Here is a 13,472-nt window from a genome sequence, read left to right on the forward strand (position 1 = left end):
TGGTCGAAGAAGTGCAAAGGCCCCTGCATAATGCTGGGGCTCTCGTGTGTCACGGGGCACAGGAGCCAGAGGAGAGGGAAAGAAGGCAGGGGTGGGGGCCCTCCAGGGAGCACACAGGGTGGGGAGTGTGGAGCCATGGTGCCGTGAGCACAGAAGGTGGGGTTGTGAAGGCCGGGTCCTGCTTCTGTCCTTCTGAGGTTGGGAGATGCTGGGTGAGTGTTCCTTTGATGCCCGAGTCTCCATTTGTTGAGTGGGGGATGCGGAAGGGCTTAAAAAGAGGTAGCAGGATCTCACAGGGTGGTGTGCAGAGAACTCACCATAATAAATGATGAGCTTTGGAAAAGTAGCTGCTGGTCCATGCAGTTAACTGTGGGGTGTCCAGTATGGTGCTTTTCACTTTTATCTATCTGTCTGTCTGTCTATCCACTCATCCATCCAACCACCTAACCTACCCACCCATCCATTCATCCATTCACTCCTCCCATCCATCTGTCCCCTTTGCCCATCCATCCATCCAGTCCTCCCCTTTGCCTGTCCATCCATCCATCCATCTATGGCAAATCTGCTCTTTCCTTCCAGCTTTCCTTCCCTCTTCTTAAGTCTTTCCTGACTCATCGCTCCAGATATTTTCCTGATCTTTCCTAGTCCAGCACCCTCCACACTGGCCCACTCACTGACCATCACATCAGTAAATCGTGTGGTTTCTGAAGCTGGACAGACCTTGGACAGATTCTGACTCTGCAGCCCATTATCTGGGCGATGAGGAACCAGTGGCCTCATCCTGTTGCTAAGCTTCCTGACCTGCAGAAGGGGAAACTCATATCTGTGTCACCGAGCAGCAGAGCTCCAGTGGGTTCACGTTATGGTTTCCTGCTGCCAGGTTAAAAAGCCACCCTAGCTGTCAGTGGGTTAAAACACTGGCTACATTGACTTGGCCCCTAAATCTCTAACCTGGGCAGAGCTCAGCAAGGAGACCCATCTCGTGACAGAGCAGCAGCTTTCTGGCTCACAGGGCTGCAGACTGCTGGGCCTCCACTGGGTCAGAAAGCTGGAAGACCACACATGGCATCTGTGCACTACTTGGGGGGTCCAGGTCTCCAGAGTGAGCACTCCAAGACACCCAGAAACAGGTAGAAGAAAAATTGCTTCTTATAACTTCATTTGGGGGTCACAGAGGATCATTTCAGCTTCTTCTGGTCCCCAAGAAATTCATAAAATTCCAATTCCAGCCAGTTTCAAGGGAAGTAGAAATAATCTCTGTTGCTTGCTAGGGGCATGGCAATCTTCTGGAAGACACTGCGGACTGGTGATACTGCTGCGGCCACTTTTGGGAAATAAAATCCAATGAGTCATGGTTAATGTGCATACAGCTGTCTGAGCAGTACCTGGCACACAGCAAATCCATGCTATCAGCTTGTTTTTGAAGTTCTTCCTGCAACCAGAAATTGGAGGGTCCCTAGAGGTAGAGAGATCTTCGGGTCTCTCTTACCTTGCACGAGATGAGCCCCAGAGGGAATCTTCAGAATGTGTTTGTTGAATGATTAGTGAGTGATTTTTTTTAATACTTCAATCCAATGGGTCTCAAAACTGCTAATCAAAATTGACGGAGGGAATTGGTTAAAAATATCCGTAGGCTGTATCTCTGACCTTCTGAATTACAACTTCCAGTGTTAGGCTCTGGAGAAAAGCATTTTAATGACCTCCCCTGGGGCTCAGATGCAGCCCGGGCTGGGACAAGCATTTATAAGCCATTTGTTTAACTCGGGACAAGCTGGGATCACCAGGATGGCAGAGCTGGTCCGTTTCATGGATGAGTGAACTGAGGTTCAGGATGAGGCAGGGACTTACCCCAAAGCGCGTAGTGAATTGGTGCCTTCTGGGAACTCTGCAACTCTATGTGGTGAGTTGGTCAGGGTGATAGTCTGGGGTCCAGGGCTTGGTGGTGCTTAGTGGTCTTTACAATGAGCAGTTCTCGACTTTGGATTATTCATTCATTTTCTTGCTTTTTATTTCTCTTTTGCTGTATTTGAATTAATTTATTAATTCATTTAGTTGGCAGGCCACTGCCAACCGAGTCCCACACCAGCTCTAAGACACACAGGATGTGCACATTGGCTTAGACAGCGGTTGAATTCCATCAAGTGGACAGTGTCCAGCTGTGTCAGGCAAGATGACCCCATCATGTGTATGTGGCAAGTCAAGTGCAAAATGAACAGGTGAAGCTTCCTGCTCAAGTGGGACCAATTTTAAGATGGTAACTAGAGTGATAAAGCAAATGCTGGACTCTGGTCTCACTGTAATTCAGGCTGGCCTTGAACTCACTATGGGGCCCTTAAACTCGCAACGATCCTCCTGCCTCAACCTCCCATGTACTAGGATTACAGGCGTGTGCTACCACGCCCAGCTGGACTTCTCTTTTCTAAGTACAGGATTCTGCAACTGTACAGGCCCCATGCCCAGGAAACCAGCCCTGGCCCAGCCTCTGGGAAACACTACTTGAAATAGGAACAGTTCTTTGGCTCCGCTCAGGTTCCTTGGCCAGAGGGCCGTAAGGGGCCCTAATACCACCCACACTTGAGGGGTGGCCAGGAATTCAAAGGCTTGAGGTGAGAGGCAGAGTTTTCATGGAGCTGAAAGAAGAGCTCATCTGGCTGAACTCCTGGTCCGCAAGTTTTGAACCCTAGGAGACGCACCCATGAGACACCTTTGTTGAAGTCCCTGGAGGAGCAGAAGACAGAGACGTTCTCTAGAGTGGTCCTGCACTTGTCTGGATGTGGGTTCAGCGCTGAGTCTGGCGTGGGGAATACTTCCCTTGTCAGGGAGGAGGGAGGGGTCGGGAGCAGGAGGCAGTGGTGGGGAAACGAGAGAAAGGAAGGAGCCAAAAAAGAAAAAGAGGAAAGAAATTTAATGTGAATTTATAGAACCTTCAAAACAGTTCCAACATCCTTTCTGGCCTGGCTGCTTTCTTACCTCCTGGTGGTTGCCAATAGCTGGAAAACTCCTGGCTCCGGGCTCCGAGCATGAAAATGCTGAACGTACACGGTGGTGTTTACAGGAAAACGCTGCGGGGCTGCGTCCTTTTGCGCTTTGTGTTCTAGGATGTCGGCAGCAATTGTAGAGGCGTTGCGATTTCAACAGGGTTGGTATCTCTCACTCGTTTTAAACGTATCAGGAGGGCCAGAGCTGCTGCGAGGTCAGTAACGATAGTTTCTGTTGCCTGGAAGGAACCCAGTGAAAGCCGTTTCCAATTCACCGCGCAGATCCTGCGGGGAAACTGCTTTGTTGTAGGGACGTCAGCTCCTAACAAGAAGCCTCCACTTGCTTGTTTTGCTTTCTGCCTGGCTCTCGCAGAGCTGGTCGAAACACGGAAATAAGTAAAACTTCCATGTAATGAAGATTTGAGGGCTCTGAACCCCTGGGAAGGAAGTGGGATTCTTGTAAAACGTTATCATCTGTTTTCTGCCCCAGATCGAAACGTCACGGTGTCCTGGCACCATCCCAGGGGATTTGGGAGGATGTATTTAATCCCATGCTCCAAGGAAGAGGCAGGGGTGTCATTCCGATTTATGGAGATCCTCGGTGACACCGAGGTCCTGGTGGCTGAAGCGATTTCACCATCTGCTGCTCTTGTGGGTGCTGGGACCCACGCCTGTCCAACCCTTGAGTTGCCTGACAAAGCAGTGGCGCTTTCTGGTCCTTGTTCTTGACACACTGCTCCTAATCACTGAGCTATTCCTTCAGGAAACATTTCTTGAGCGCCTACTATGTGTTGTGGTGAGCAAAACCGCAGATAGTTCCGTCTTGCCTTGCTCTTTTTATTCCTCTGGCTTTGCCGCTGTCGCTCCATTCAAACACTGCTCTTCCATTTTTATTTGGGAACAAATCCCTTGTTTGCTCTCTTGTGTGGCAGCGGCACCCAGAGGGTGTTAGTCCCATGTTGACTTGTCTTTCTTCTCCCTAGAGGTGAAAGCAGGGGAACAAGTGGCCTCCTTCCAGCCTGACGCCAGGACCTGTGTCATGAGTTACTCGGGTTCTCTTTGGCTCAGCACCTCTTCTTCTGGTCACATCTTTATCCACTTCCTTCCGCCCTGGAAACCCTTCCGCCCCAATCCTAAACATGGAGTTTTCAGCAGGAGCAGCCAATCACAGCCCTGGCCACGGTGATTGGTCCAGTCATGAGCATGTGACTCAGGCCTTGGCCAATCAAAATGCTTCCCCAGGGCTTCATGCTCGGTACAGGTAAGATTTTTTTTCCAACAAGCGAAGCACAGTTCCGACTTCCTGGTGGCAGCTGACCAGAAGAACTAAATGACCCCTGAAAGAAGAGAGAGTGATGAGGGGAGGGCACCCAAAGACGGTCAGAGTCCTTGGCGGTGGGCATTTCTAAGGTAACTGTCACCTCTTGCCTTTTTTGTGGTTTGAGAGCAGAGTCGTCATGGCTCCTGTTAACTGTGCTGGGTTCATTTTAGCTGACAATGAATTTCTGTCACTTACAGGCAGATTCGCTGGCACCTTTCAAGGATCCATTGTGACAATCGAGAGAGAAGTAACTGGAGTAGCACACTAAAGCTATTTCTATCCACACATGAGGGATCAGGTCCCAGACCGGTGGGCACAGGGGTAGCTGTGACTCTGGGGTCAGTGGCCGCGAGGAGGCTGGATATCACTGTGGGTAAGAGCCTGGGCTTCTAGAGATCAAAGGTCCTGGTTCCAATCCCAGCTTTTGTAGCTGAGCATGGAGGCTCCAGCCTGTAATCCCAGTTACTCAGGAGGCTGAGGCAGGAGGATTGTGAGTTTGAGGATAATTTGGGTTAGATAACAAGATTCCCATTTCAAAAAAACAAAATAATAAAATAAAATAATCTTTGCTCTTATCCCAGACATCATACTATCTGATGAGGTATTAACCTCTCTGAGCTTTTTATTGCTTTAGAGAGAAGCACAAAAGATGTTGCAAGATGGTGAGAGTGTGAGCCAGGAATCCTGGGAAGAAGTATCTAGAAAGGTCCTCACATTCCTTTGTGCTGGTGACTTGGCCCGGTTGTCTTTCAGCCTACCCTGTTTCATCAATGTTGATTAAAAGTATTGACTTACAATGGTTCAGCTCATAGCCATTTGCATCCAGTAGCAAACTTCCCCTGATTTTTTTTTTTTCTTTTGAATTTTGGGCTTCTCTTGGGCTGGCCGCATGCAGTATGATTCTCTCCCAGTCAGTCAAGGTGTCATAGCGGTAAAAAAACCAAGACTCAGCCAGGCAGGGGGGCACACATCTGTAATCTTCCTATTCTGGAAGACAGTGTTCCTGGCAGGGAACCCAGCCCAGGCAAAAGCTCAGAGCTGAGCCTGGACTGGGCCCCTTTTAGGAAAGGGACACCACATTCAGATATTAGGACTCTATTTTTTTTTTTTAATAAGACAAGGTCTCATTATGCATCCTGGGTGGCCTTGAACATGTGGTGATCCTCCTGAGTACTGGGATTACAAGTGTGCACCACCACATCTGGCTTTAAGACTTTATCTTTAGGGTCCTGGGTATATTTGACGAATGGATACAAAATCGTATGAACTGTTGTATGCAGATGGGAAAACAGAAAGAATCCTGGATCTAAGAGGAGTTGTTCTTACAGATTCCAATCTCCCATTTTCCAGATGGGAAGACTGAGTTGATGAGAACAAAACTCAGCTGGTGGGCTAAGAGACTGGAATCAGAGCCAGGGCCTTTTGGCCTCAAGCTAGGGTTTTTCTCTCCCCTTAGAGTTTTCTCCCCCTTGAACCCCCTACCTGGCTCAAACCTGGCCCCCTGCCACTGTCGTGAACTTGGGAAAAGCTCCGATTCTTCACGTACACACAACCCTGGTCTCTCAGGAAGCTCGCAATAAATTTTTTTTTAAGGCAACGCCTTGCTTCCATCCCTGCAAAACAATGTATTTATTATTGCTAAGCCTTTTCCATCTTTGAGGAGAAAATGTATACCACATGACTCCCCAAAGCCGCGCGGTCCCGGTTTACAAATACAGTCCGTTAATAGTTCTGTAAACATTTATTCAGGGTGACAGCTGAGGGGAACATGTGGTATTAATTAGAAGGCTCGGCTACGCGGCCTATTAAGAGGGAGGTTAAATCTGAATTAGCCGGCTTTGCCGAGACAACAGGCTTTGGGGAATCAAACGTTGCTCTCACGTTCCGATGCTGTTGACGTGGAGTGTTTTGGGGGAAATGGAGGTCCCGGTTCAAGCATGAAGGCTGATGTTGGGCGCAGGGCTGCAGAGTCACAGGACGCCCCATGCTCACAGCCCATCCCGGGGTGCAAGGGGCCAGGGCTGGTCTGGGACGAGCAGCCTGCCCGGGTCTGGCGGTTTGTGGCGGGGACAGCTGTGGCTGGAGCTGTCTCTTTGTTGTTTGCTGTTGTCTTTCAACTGTGCTGACCCAGTGCTGCGCAACGGGGTTGTGTCTGCTTCGGGGGACCCACGCGTCTCCCCACTTGTCCCATGTCAGACTGGGCTTACAGGTGACAGCAGGGAGCTTTTCCGTTGTGGTCTCAGTCGCGGGATTTCAACGTCCCAGGTTACCTCAGATGGTCACTCATACATCTGGGTACAGAGCCCGCCCGGCATGTGTCTCCAGCCCCTAAAGTTCCATGCCACACTGGCAGGACGGTGCGTGCAGAGTCACACATGCGCATCCTCTGCCCTTTCATGGATTCTTTGGGGACCTTGTGAGCACAACTTCACAGCTTTGTGGCTCCCAGGGGTGGTGGTTGGTGTGGATCTATCACTGGCACACACGGAGTCGCACCCTAGTTCACATGTGGTCCTGTTCTGACCTTGCCTCATCTGGGAATGTTCCCAGGAGCTGCTAAATTCAGAAGGGACTCAGACCTTGATCTCCAAGAACCTGGCTGGTGATCTGTAACTGTGCTTGAGAAAGTTAGTAAACTTGGGAAGCCATATGCTTTGTCTAGAGCTCAGTTTTACCATCTGTGAACCGGGCTGATGGCAGGGATGGAGCGCTGACTGGGAGAGGGCTGAGAATGCGGTGAGCTATGGGTTTTGCTCTGTAGGCTCTGCTTGTCCCTCTGTCCTGGTGCCATGATTATGATGTTCATCTCCCTCTCTGCAACTGCTGATCAAGCCATATTCCCGTCTTGCTGCTTAGATCGAAGCCCCATTGCTGTTTGACACGAGAAAATTGACCCAAGCTGCTTCCTGTCAGACTTCATCTCTAAGCCAATGCCATCTCCCTCTTCCCTTCTTCACCTACTGTGTGGGGCAGTGAAAGCTCCAAGATGTGTTCCTCTTTAGTGCTTTGTATATGTTACTTTTTCTCTCCAAGGAAACAAACATGTGATGCAGTCCCTAAAATAAAACAGCTGCGAGTGGTCCTGGATGATTGTGGGTATGAGACTTTTCCTTCCTGCCTGGAATGTTCTAGATTATTCCAGAACATTCTGGAATGTTGTAGAATGTCATAGAGCTCTTTACAAAAGTTTCATCTAACTCCTCATTTAATGGATGGAGAACCTGTTGCCCAGGAGTGGCAGTGCCTTGCCTGCCTGGGAAGTGGGACCAGGGCTAGAGGCAGCTCTTCCCACCATATCTTGTCCGTGATTTTGAAGGAGGCTTTGCAGTACTTCTGCTGGCGGTTATGGCAGGCAGGTGGCAGAGGCTACAGGAAGGAGCGGCAGGAGGTAGACTCCCTGGGCTCCAGTTCTCAGGACCTGTGTGCTGCAGCTTGCTTTGTGTCTCTGTGCCTCAGTTTCCTTCCTACCAAATGGGTATAATAGCTGTTGTACAGGTCACATGAAATACTCAACCCTGGAATCAGAACCGAGTGAGGGCTCACTGTGTGTCATTGTCGTTGTCACTGGAACCCAACAGTGGAGTAGCAGAGCTCACACTGATGAGAAGGAGAGCCAGTGTCCCCCTTCAGCGGCCTCCTTTTCCCTTCAGAGCCACTGCTGGCCCGGAGAACCTCCCACAGGGCTTGGGTGCAGCAGGGTTTCGGTGACATGTGCCAGAGGAGGCGGGGACGCCTCCTGCCTGTGCCTCTGAAGTCCTCTTCCCCAAGGGCCGGGAGTCATGGGTGCCGGAGACCTGGGCTGGGGCTGGGCTGGGCCTCGGGTCTGCCGCAGAAGTGCTGAGCAGCCTCGGTGAGTCCTGCCGCGCCTCCGGCCCTCAGTTTCCCTTGGACCTAATGACTGTTGTCTCCCATCCAAGCATTGGGAAGACTCTGGTCTAGGCAGCTGCAGTGGTCAGTCCATGGCGTGGACTAGCGCCAATCTTTGGGCCAAACAACAGGAGCCACGTATGCAGCCCAGCTGGTGAGGTGACGGGGACCTGGAAATATCGGTTAGCCAGACACTGATACCGGGGAGCGTCACGAGTTGACCCACCAGCGTGCGCCCACTTGCTGTGCTGCTGGTGTGGGGCTGGGGACTGGAGGTCTGGTCTGCTGCTGTGTGAAGTTTCTTGCATCAGTCAGACACGATATTGGGGTGACACACTCCGTCTATGAAAGGGACCTCTTTACTGATTTCACTGACGTCACAGGCGTAGACTGGGGCCACCTGAAGACATGGTACATCAGTTAGGACTTTAAATTCCCGAAAGAAGAGTCTTTCTAGGGTTTTACAAACTTTTCCTCAATAATTTAAATCTATTTCACCTGCATCTAATTTGAAGGTGAATTTTTTTTTTTTTTTGGTCTTTTTGAGACAGGGTCTCTCCATGCAGCTCAGGCTGGCCTTGAACTCACTATATCACTCAAGCTGGCCTTGAGGTTGTGATAATCTTCCTGCCTCAGCCTCCCGAGTGCTAAGATGCCACCTGTGCGTCACCACATTCCTTGAACTCTGCTCAGCTTTGTAATTGTGGCTGCCTCTGAAAATACATGGAAACGTCATGCCACACAGGTACTAGTGATCCATGGAAGAAACCCCGTGGGGAGCCATGGACTCCCGGTGCTGCTCACACTGGACACGCACAGAAATCTCCCTGAGATCTTGTCGGGGTACACGTCCTGCTTCCACAGGTCAGGGTGGGGTGGGGCCTGAGAGGCTGTGTCCCCCAAAGCTTCCTGGTGATGCCACTGTTGGGGTCCATCCTTGCCACAGCAGGGGTCTGGGTAGCTCTCAATGTTCCATTTGCTAGGACAGTAGACATTCATCGTGACAGGTTTTGTTTCAGCCAAGGAAACAAATATCATTTCAACTTGTAATCAGTACAAACATGTAAGACCATTATAAAAACAAGATTGAGAACGGAAAATTGAAGGAGGCTGAGGCAGGAGGGTTGCTAATTTCAGCCCGGTCTGGGGAGCTCAGTGATTTCGTGAGCTCCTGATGCCAGGCTCAGGGCAGAGATCCTGGATTCAGTCCCCGGGACTGGAAAACACGTTAAAACGTTTCCCATTCTTTGTTAATACAGGAAGGCATGAAATTCACTGTGTTGCCCCTAGTGAATACTTGGACCTGGACCTGCCACATTGCAAGCATCTAGTAGCCACGCATGACTGTTGGGGACCACGTGGAACCGCATGGCCCCAGGACACGGGCTGCAATCTAGCACAAGTTTGGCGCCACTGCTTTTGCGTTGGGAAGTTTGGGGCAGTTTCCTCACTTCCCGGCCCTTAGTATCTGCAGCTGTAGGATGAGCCCAAACCCAGGGTCACAGCACCAGGTCGGGTCAGACTTCCGGTAGCCACGAGGGGCCTCAAATTTCCACGCAGCCTGCAGGGAGCAAACCCATGAAGGCGCTGATGGTGTCCAGGGCTCGCGGGACACTGTGCATGCGCACCTCATGGGGTGTGGTGGACTGGCCTGCGGCCCCTTCTCTGTCTGTCCTTCCCGTGTGGGCGTGAGTGGCGTTTTGCTTGTTCACGGAGGGAGCACCTCCTGGCCGTGGCCACCGTGGAGAGCTCCGGATGCAGGCGCAGGGTGGAGGGAGCCATCCCGGGAGGCCAGCTGCTGGCCTTTCAGGTACAGATAACAAACCCGAGGGAAGCACGCGTGTGTGTGATTGTGCATGAGCCAGAGGGTGCCGATGAGGCCACCAGAACCTCAGGAAAATAAAAGGCATGAGGCCACAAGGGTGGGAAAGGCGCTCCAGGGGTACCGAGAATCCCAGCACTGCGGGAGGCCGAGGCAGGAGGCGAGCTCAAACCAGCCTGGGCAGCTTAGTGACCTAGTGAGACTGAAGATTAATAAAGGGGGGGTGGGGGGGGGAACTGCTGAGCTATAGCTGAGCAGGAAGGCCTGGGCTTCCATCTCCGGTGGGTGTGGTGAGGAGACGGACGGTGTGTGGGGTCTGGCAGGAGATTTCCTTACCTTTTCTCAGCTCACGCTTGGCTTTTCTCAGGGCGTCCCGGCACATCCGCTTTCTTCCTGGCTGGCTCTGCTTTTTCGAGTTCCCTGTTGCTAAAGAAAGGCTCATGGCTCCCGGGGTGTTTGAAGCGGGGGCTTGTAGGGGAGAAGGAACCCAAATGCCTGATTCCAGATGTTATCCCTCCTCCTCCTCCTCCTCTTCCTCCTTCTCTTCCTCCTCCTCCTCCTCCTCCTCTTCCTCCTCCTCTTCCTCCTCCTCTTCTTCCTCCTCCTCTTCTTCCTCCTCTTCCTCCTCCTCCTCTTCCTCCTCCTCCTCTTCCTCCTCTTCCTCCTCCTCCTCCTCTTCCTCCTCTTCCTCCTCCTCTTCTTCCTCCTCCTCTCCCTCCTCCTCCTCCTCTTCCTCCTCCTCTTCTTCCTCCTCCTCTTCTTCCTCCTCCTCCTCCTCTTCTTCTTCCTCCTCCTCCTCCTCTTCCTCCTCCTCCTCTTCCTCCTCTTCCTCCTCCTCCTCTTCCTCCTCTTCCTCCTCCTCTCCCTCCTCCTCTTCTTCCTCCTCCTCTCCCTCCTCCTCCTCCTCTCCCTCCTCCTCCTCCTCTCCCTCCTCCTCCTCTCCCTCCTCCTCTCCCTCCTCCTCCCCCTCTCCCTCCTCCTCCTCCTTTCCCTCCTCCTCCTCCTCTCCCTCTTCCTCCTCCTCTCCCTCCTCCTCTTCCTCCTCCTTTTTCTTCTGTATGTCAAATGAAAGCTGCATTTCTTTACTGCAGTTTTTGTTTTCGTGCAAGACTCAGCGGCTGTCGGCCGCAGTGTGGGCGCCGAGGGGAGTGGCCACCCACCCTGGTCCTGCCCTCCAAGCCCACGCATCCTGGCTCCCCCAGTCCCAGTCGGCACCCACATTGTCCCCTACTCCACGTCCCTCTTCCCATCTTCCAGCTGGGCACAGTAACCTTTCTCCTCCATGGCAAGATTTCATAGGGCATCACAAGCCCACATCTTTAGGGGCACAGAGCCTGGGTAGGCGGGCCATCCGGGATCTGAAGTCTGTAATCCGAAATGCCCAAATCCAGGGCATGGTAAGTTCTTATGGGATGTCTCTAGTGAAAAATTCCACATCACAAATTTTTTTTTTTTTTTTGCAGTACCAGGGATAGAACTCATGACCTCACACTTGCCAGGTATGAAATGTTTTTTTCTAATGTGCACAAAATTATGAACACCTTCAGGCTATGTGGAGAAGCTGTGCCTGAGATATAGTCATGGCCTCACCCTTGAGAGAGATACTGCAAAATTTCAAAATGATCCGAAAGCCAGAGTACCTGTGGTTCCACGCGTTTGGGGTCGGGGACCTCAGTGCCTCTGTGGATGGCCCAGCTTGTTTCCAGTTGCTCCTTCCTCTAACCTGGGGACCTGGGCACAGGGAGAGAGAGGCGGTGGCGGTGGAGAGGAATCCTGGTGAAGGGCGGTAGCGGGTGTGAGGCGTTGCTAGCAGTCGTGGCCAGGCCGGGTTCACAGCCGGGTTCACAGCCATGATCTCAAGTTGGCCTCTCAGTGCTGTGCTTTAAGAAAAGAAATCATTATTGCAGCTGCCAACGCAATATTGAAACCAGCGAGCTACGAAAGGACCTGGCGAGCGGCTCCAGGAATCTTTTTGCACCTCTTAATTTTGCAGAGAGAAGAAGGGTGCACCTTGTCCAGGGAAGGACTCGAGGCAGCGCCAGAGTCAGAGATGAAGCGAGTTCCCTGGGGCGTGGCTCCTGTTGCTGGAGGCCAGGGAAGGGGTCCTTGGGCCACGTCCCAAGGAGCAGGAGGGGAGGACAGGGGCGGCCACCTGCTGGGGTGGAGGGACACTCGTGGGCCAGGAGGATGAGGAATCCAGCGCTACTCAGAGACTTGCTCCTGGGCGCCTTGGTGTTTGGGCTTGTTTTCTATCAAAAAAGATTCCATCTGGTGGGTTCACAGTCCCCAGAACCGTGAGAGCTGGGCTGCTGGGTCTTCCTGGACAGCCAGCTCCTCCCGGTGCACAGACCTCTCCCCTGAGGTTTGATGCCGAGGACAGAAGCCACTGGAAGGCAGGGAGGTGCGAGGACAGACAGGGTCACTGCGGCACAGCCGGTGGCGGTGACAACTGGAGGTGACCTCAGTGTCAAAGATAGAAGATGGTTCAAGGGGGGCTGAGGGTTCAGGCACGGGACGGGACGCGGGGCGGCTGAAGGTCAGTCTGCCCTCTCTTTCCCTTCCCTTCTCCTCCTTCCTTCCTTCTTCCCTCATACATGTGTTTGTTGAGTCCCCACATGTCACCCCTTCTATTCCAGGGTGCTGACGTAGATGTTTATGATGTATGAAGCAATAAATACATAATAAAGCAAAATAAAATAAATTTAAAAGCCAGTTCATGGTTGTATTATATGGTCCTACTCTTGTAAACGTGGACTTGTTTATTTATACACGTAGGAAATAAAACGTCTGAGCGAGCACGCACCGGAGTGCTGAGGGCCAACCTCGTCTTGGTGTTGGGCTCGTGGTGATAATGGTCCATCTCCTCCACCCCACACGTCAGGGGCATTGTCCTAGGCTCCTTGGTAAACCATGTTTCCTGTATAGTCTGAGGTTGGGAAGGTCAGGGAGCACCCCAGGGTTTGGCCTTGAGCTCTCCCTTCTTGGCCTCCACTACTGGCCTGCTCTATCCTTGCCATGTCCACTCCTTCTCACCCCAGGGCCTTTGCACGTGCTGTTCCAGCTGCCTGGAACATGCTCCCTCCAGGTCTTTCTGTGCAACTTCTGGTCATGCTGGCTTCACCTCAAAACACTCTCCAGGACAACATCCCTGACACTTAATCAGAATCAGCCTTCCGTCCTGTTGTCTTTAGTGTCCAAAACCCTCCTGACTTTTCTCCAGTGGGCTCATTTCTATCTTCCCCACTTGCGTGTCAGCTCTGGGCACACAGGGATCTCGTGTTCTGGGATTGGGGGCCAGAAGTTGGCACGGAGTAAGAAATCAATAAATATTTGTTGAATGAAGAAATTCCAGGAGATAAATATTTAAAAGAGAAGATTATTAAAAAGGAAAGAATGACAACCTTCCTTTCCTTTCCTGCTTCACACAGGAGGTCAGGCTGCAGCTGGAAGTTTCCCCCACTCTGCCGTGTGTCATTTCTGTCCC

The 13,472-nt window shown here is 51.8% G+C and overlaps 1 long non-coding RNA gene across 1 annotated transcript; it reads left to right on the top strand.

Moving 5' to 3' along the window:
• The first annotated feature begins 840 nt into the window (after positions 1 to 840).
• On the top strand, positions 841 to 12,700 carry LOC134470639 (uncharacterized). Its single transcript, XR_010039641.1, has 3 exons — positions 841 to 4,672; positions 11,452 to 11,487; positions 11,982 to 12,700. It is a non-coding gene; the product is annotated as an uncharacterized LOC134470639 (long non-coding RNA).
• The last annotated feature ends 772 nt before the right edge of the window (positions 12,701 to 13,472 follow it).

The sequence above is a fragment of the Cavia porcellus genome, unplaced genomic scaffold, assembly GCF_034190915.1.
Source record: "Cavia porcellus strain 051 isolate PalLab524CR breed Dunkin Hartley unplaced genomic scaffold, mCavPor4.1 scaffold_16, whole genome shotgun sequence".
NCBI classification, from domain to species: domain Eukaryota; kingdom Metazoa; phylum Chordata; class Mammalia; order Rodentia; family Caviidae; genus Cavia; species Cavia porcellus.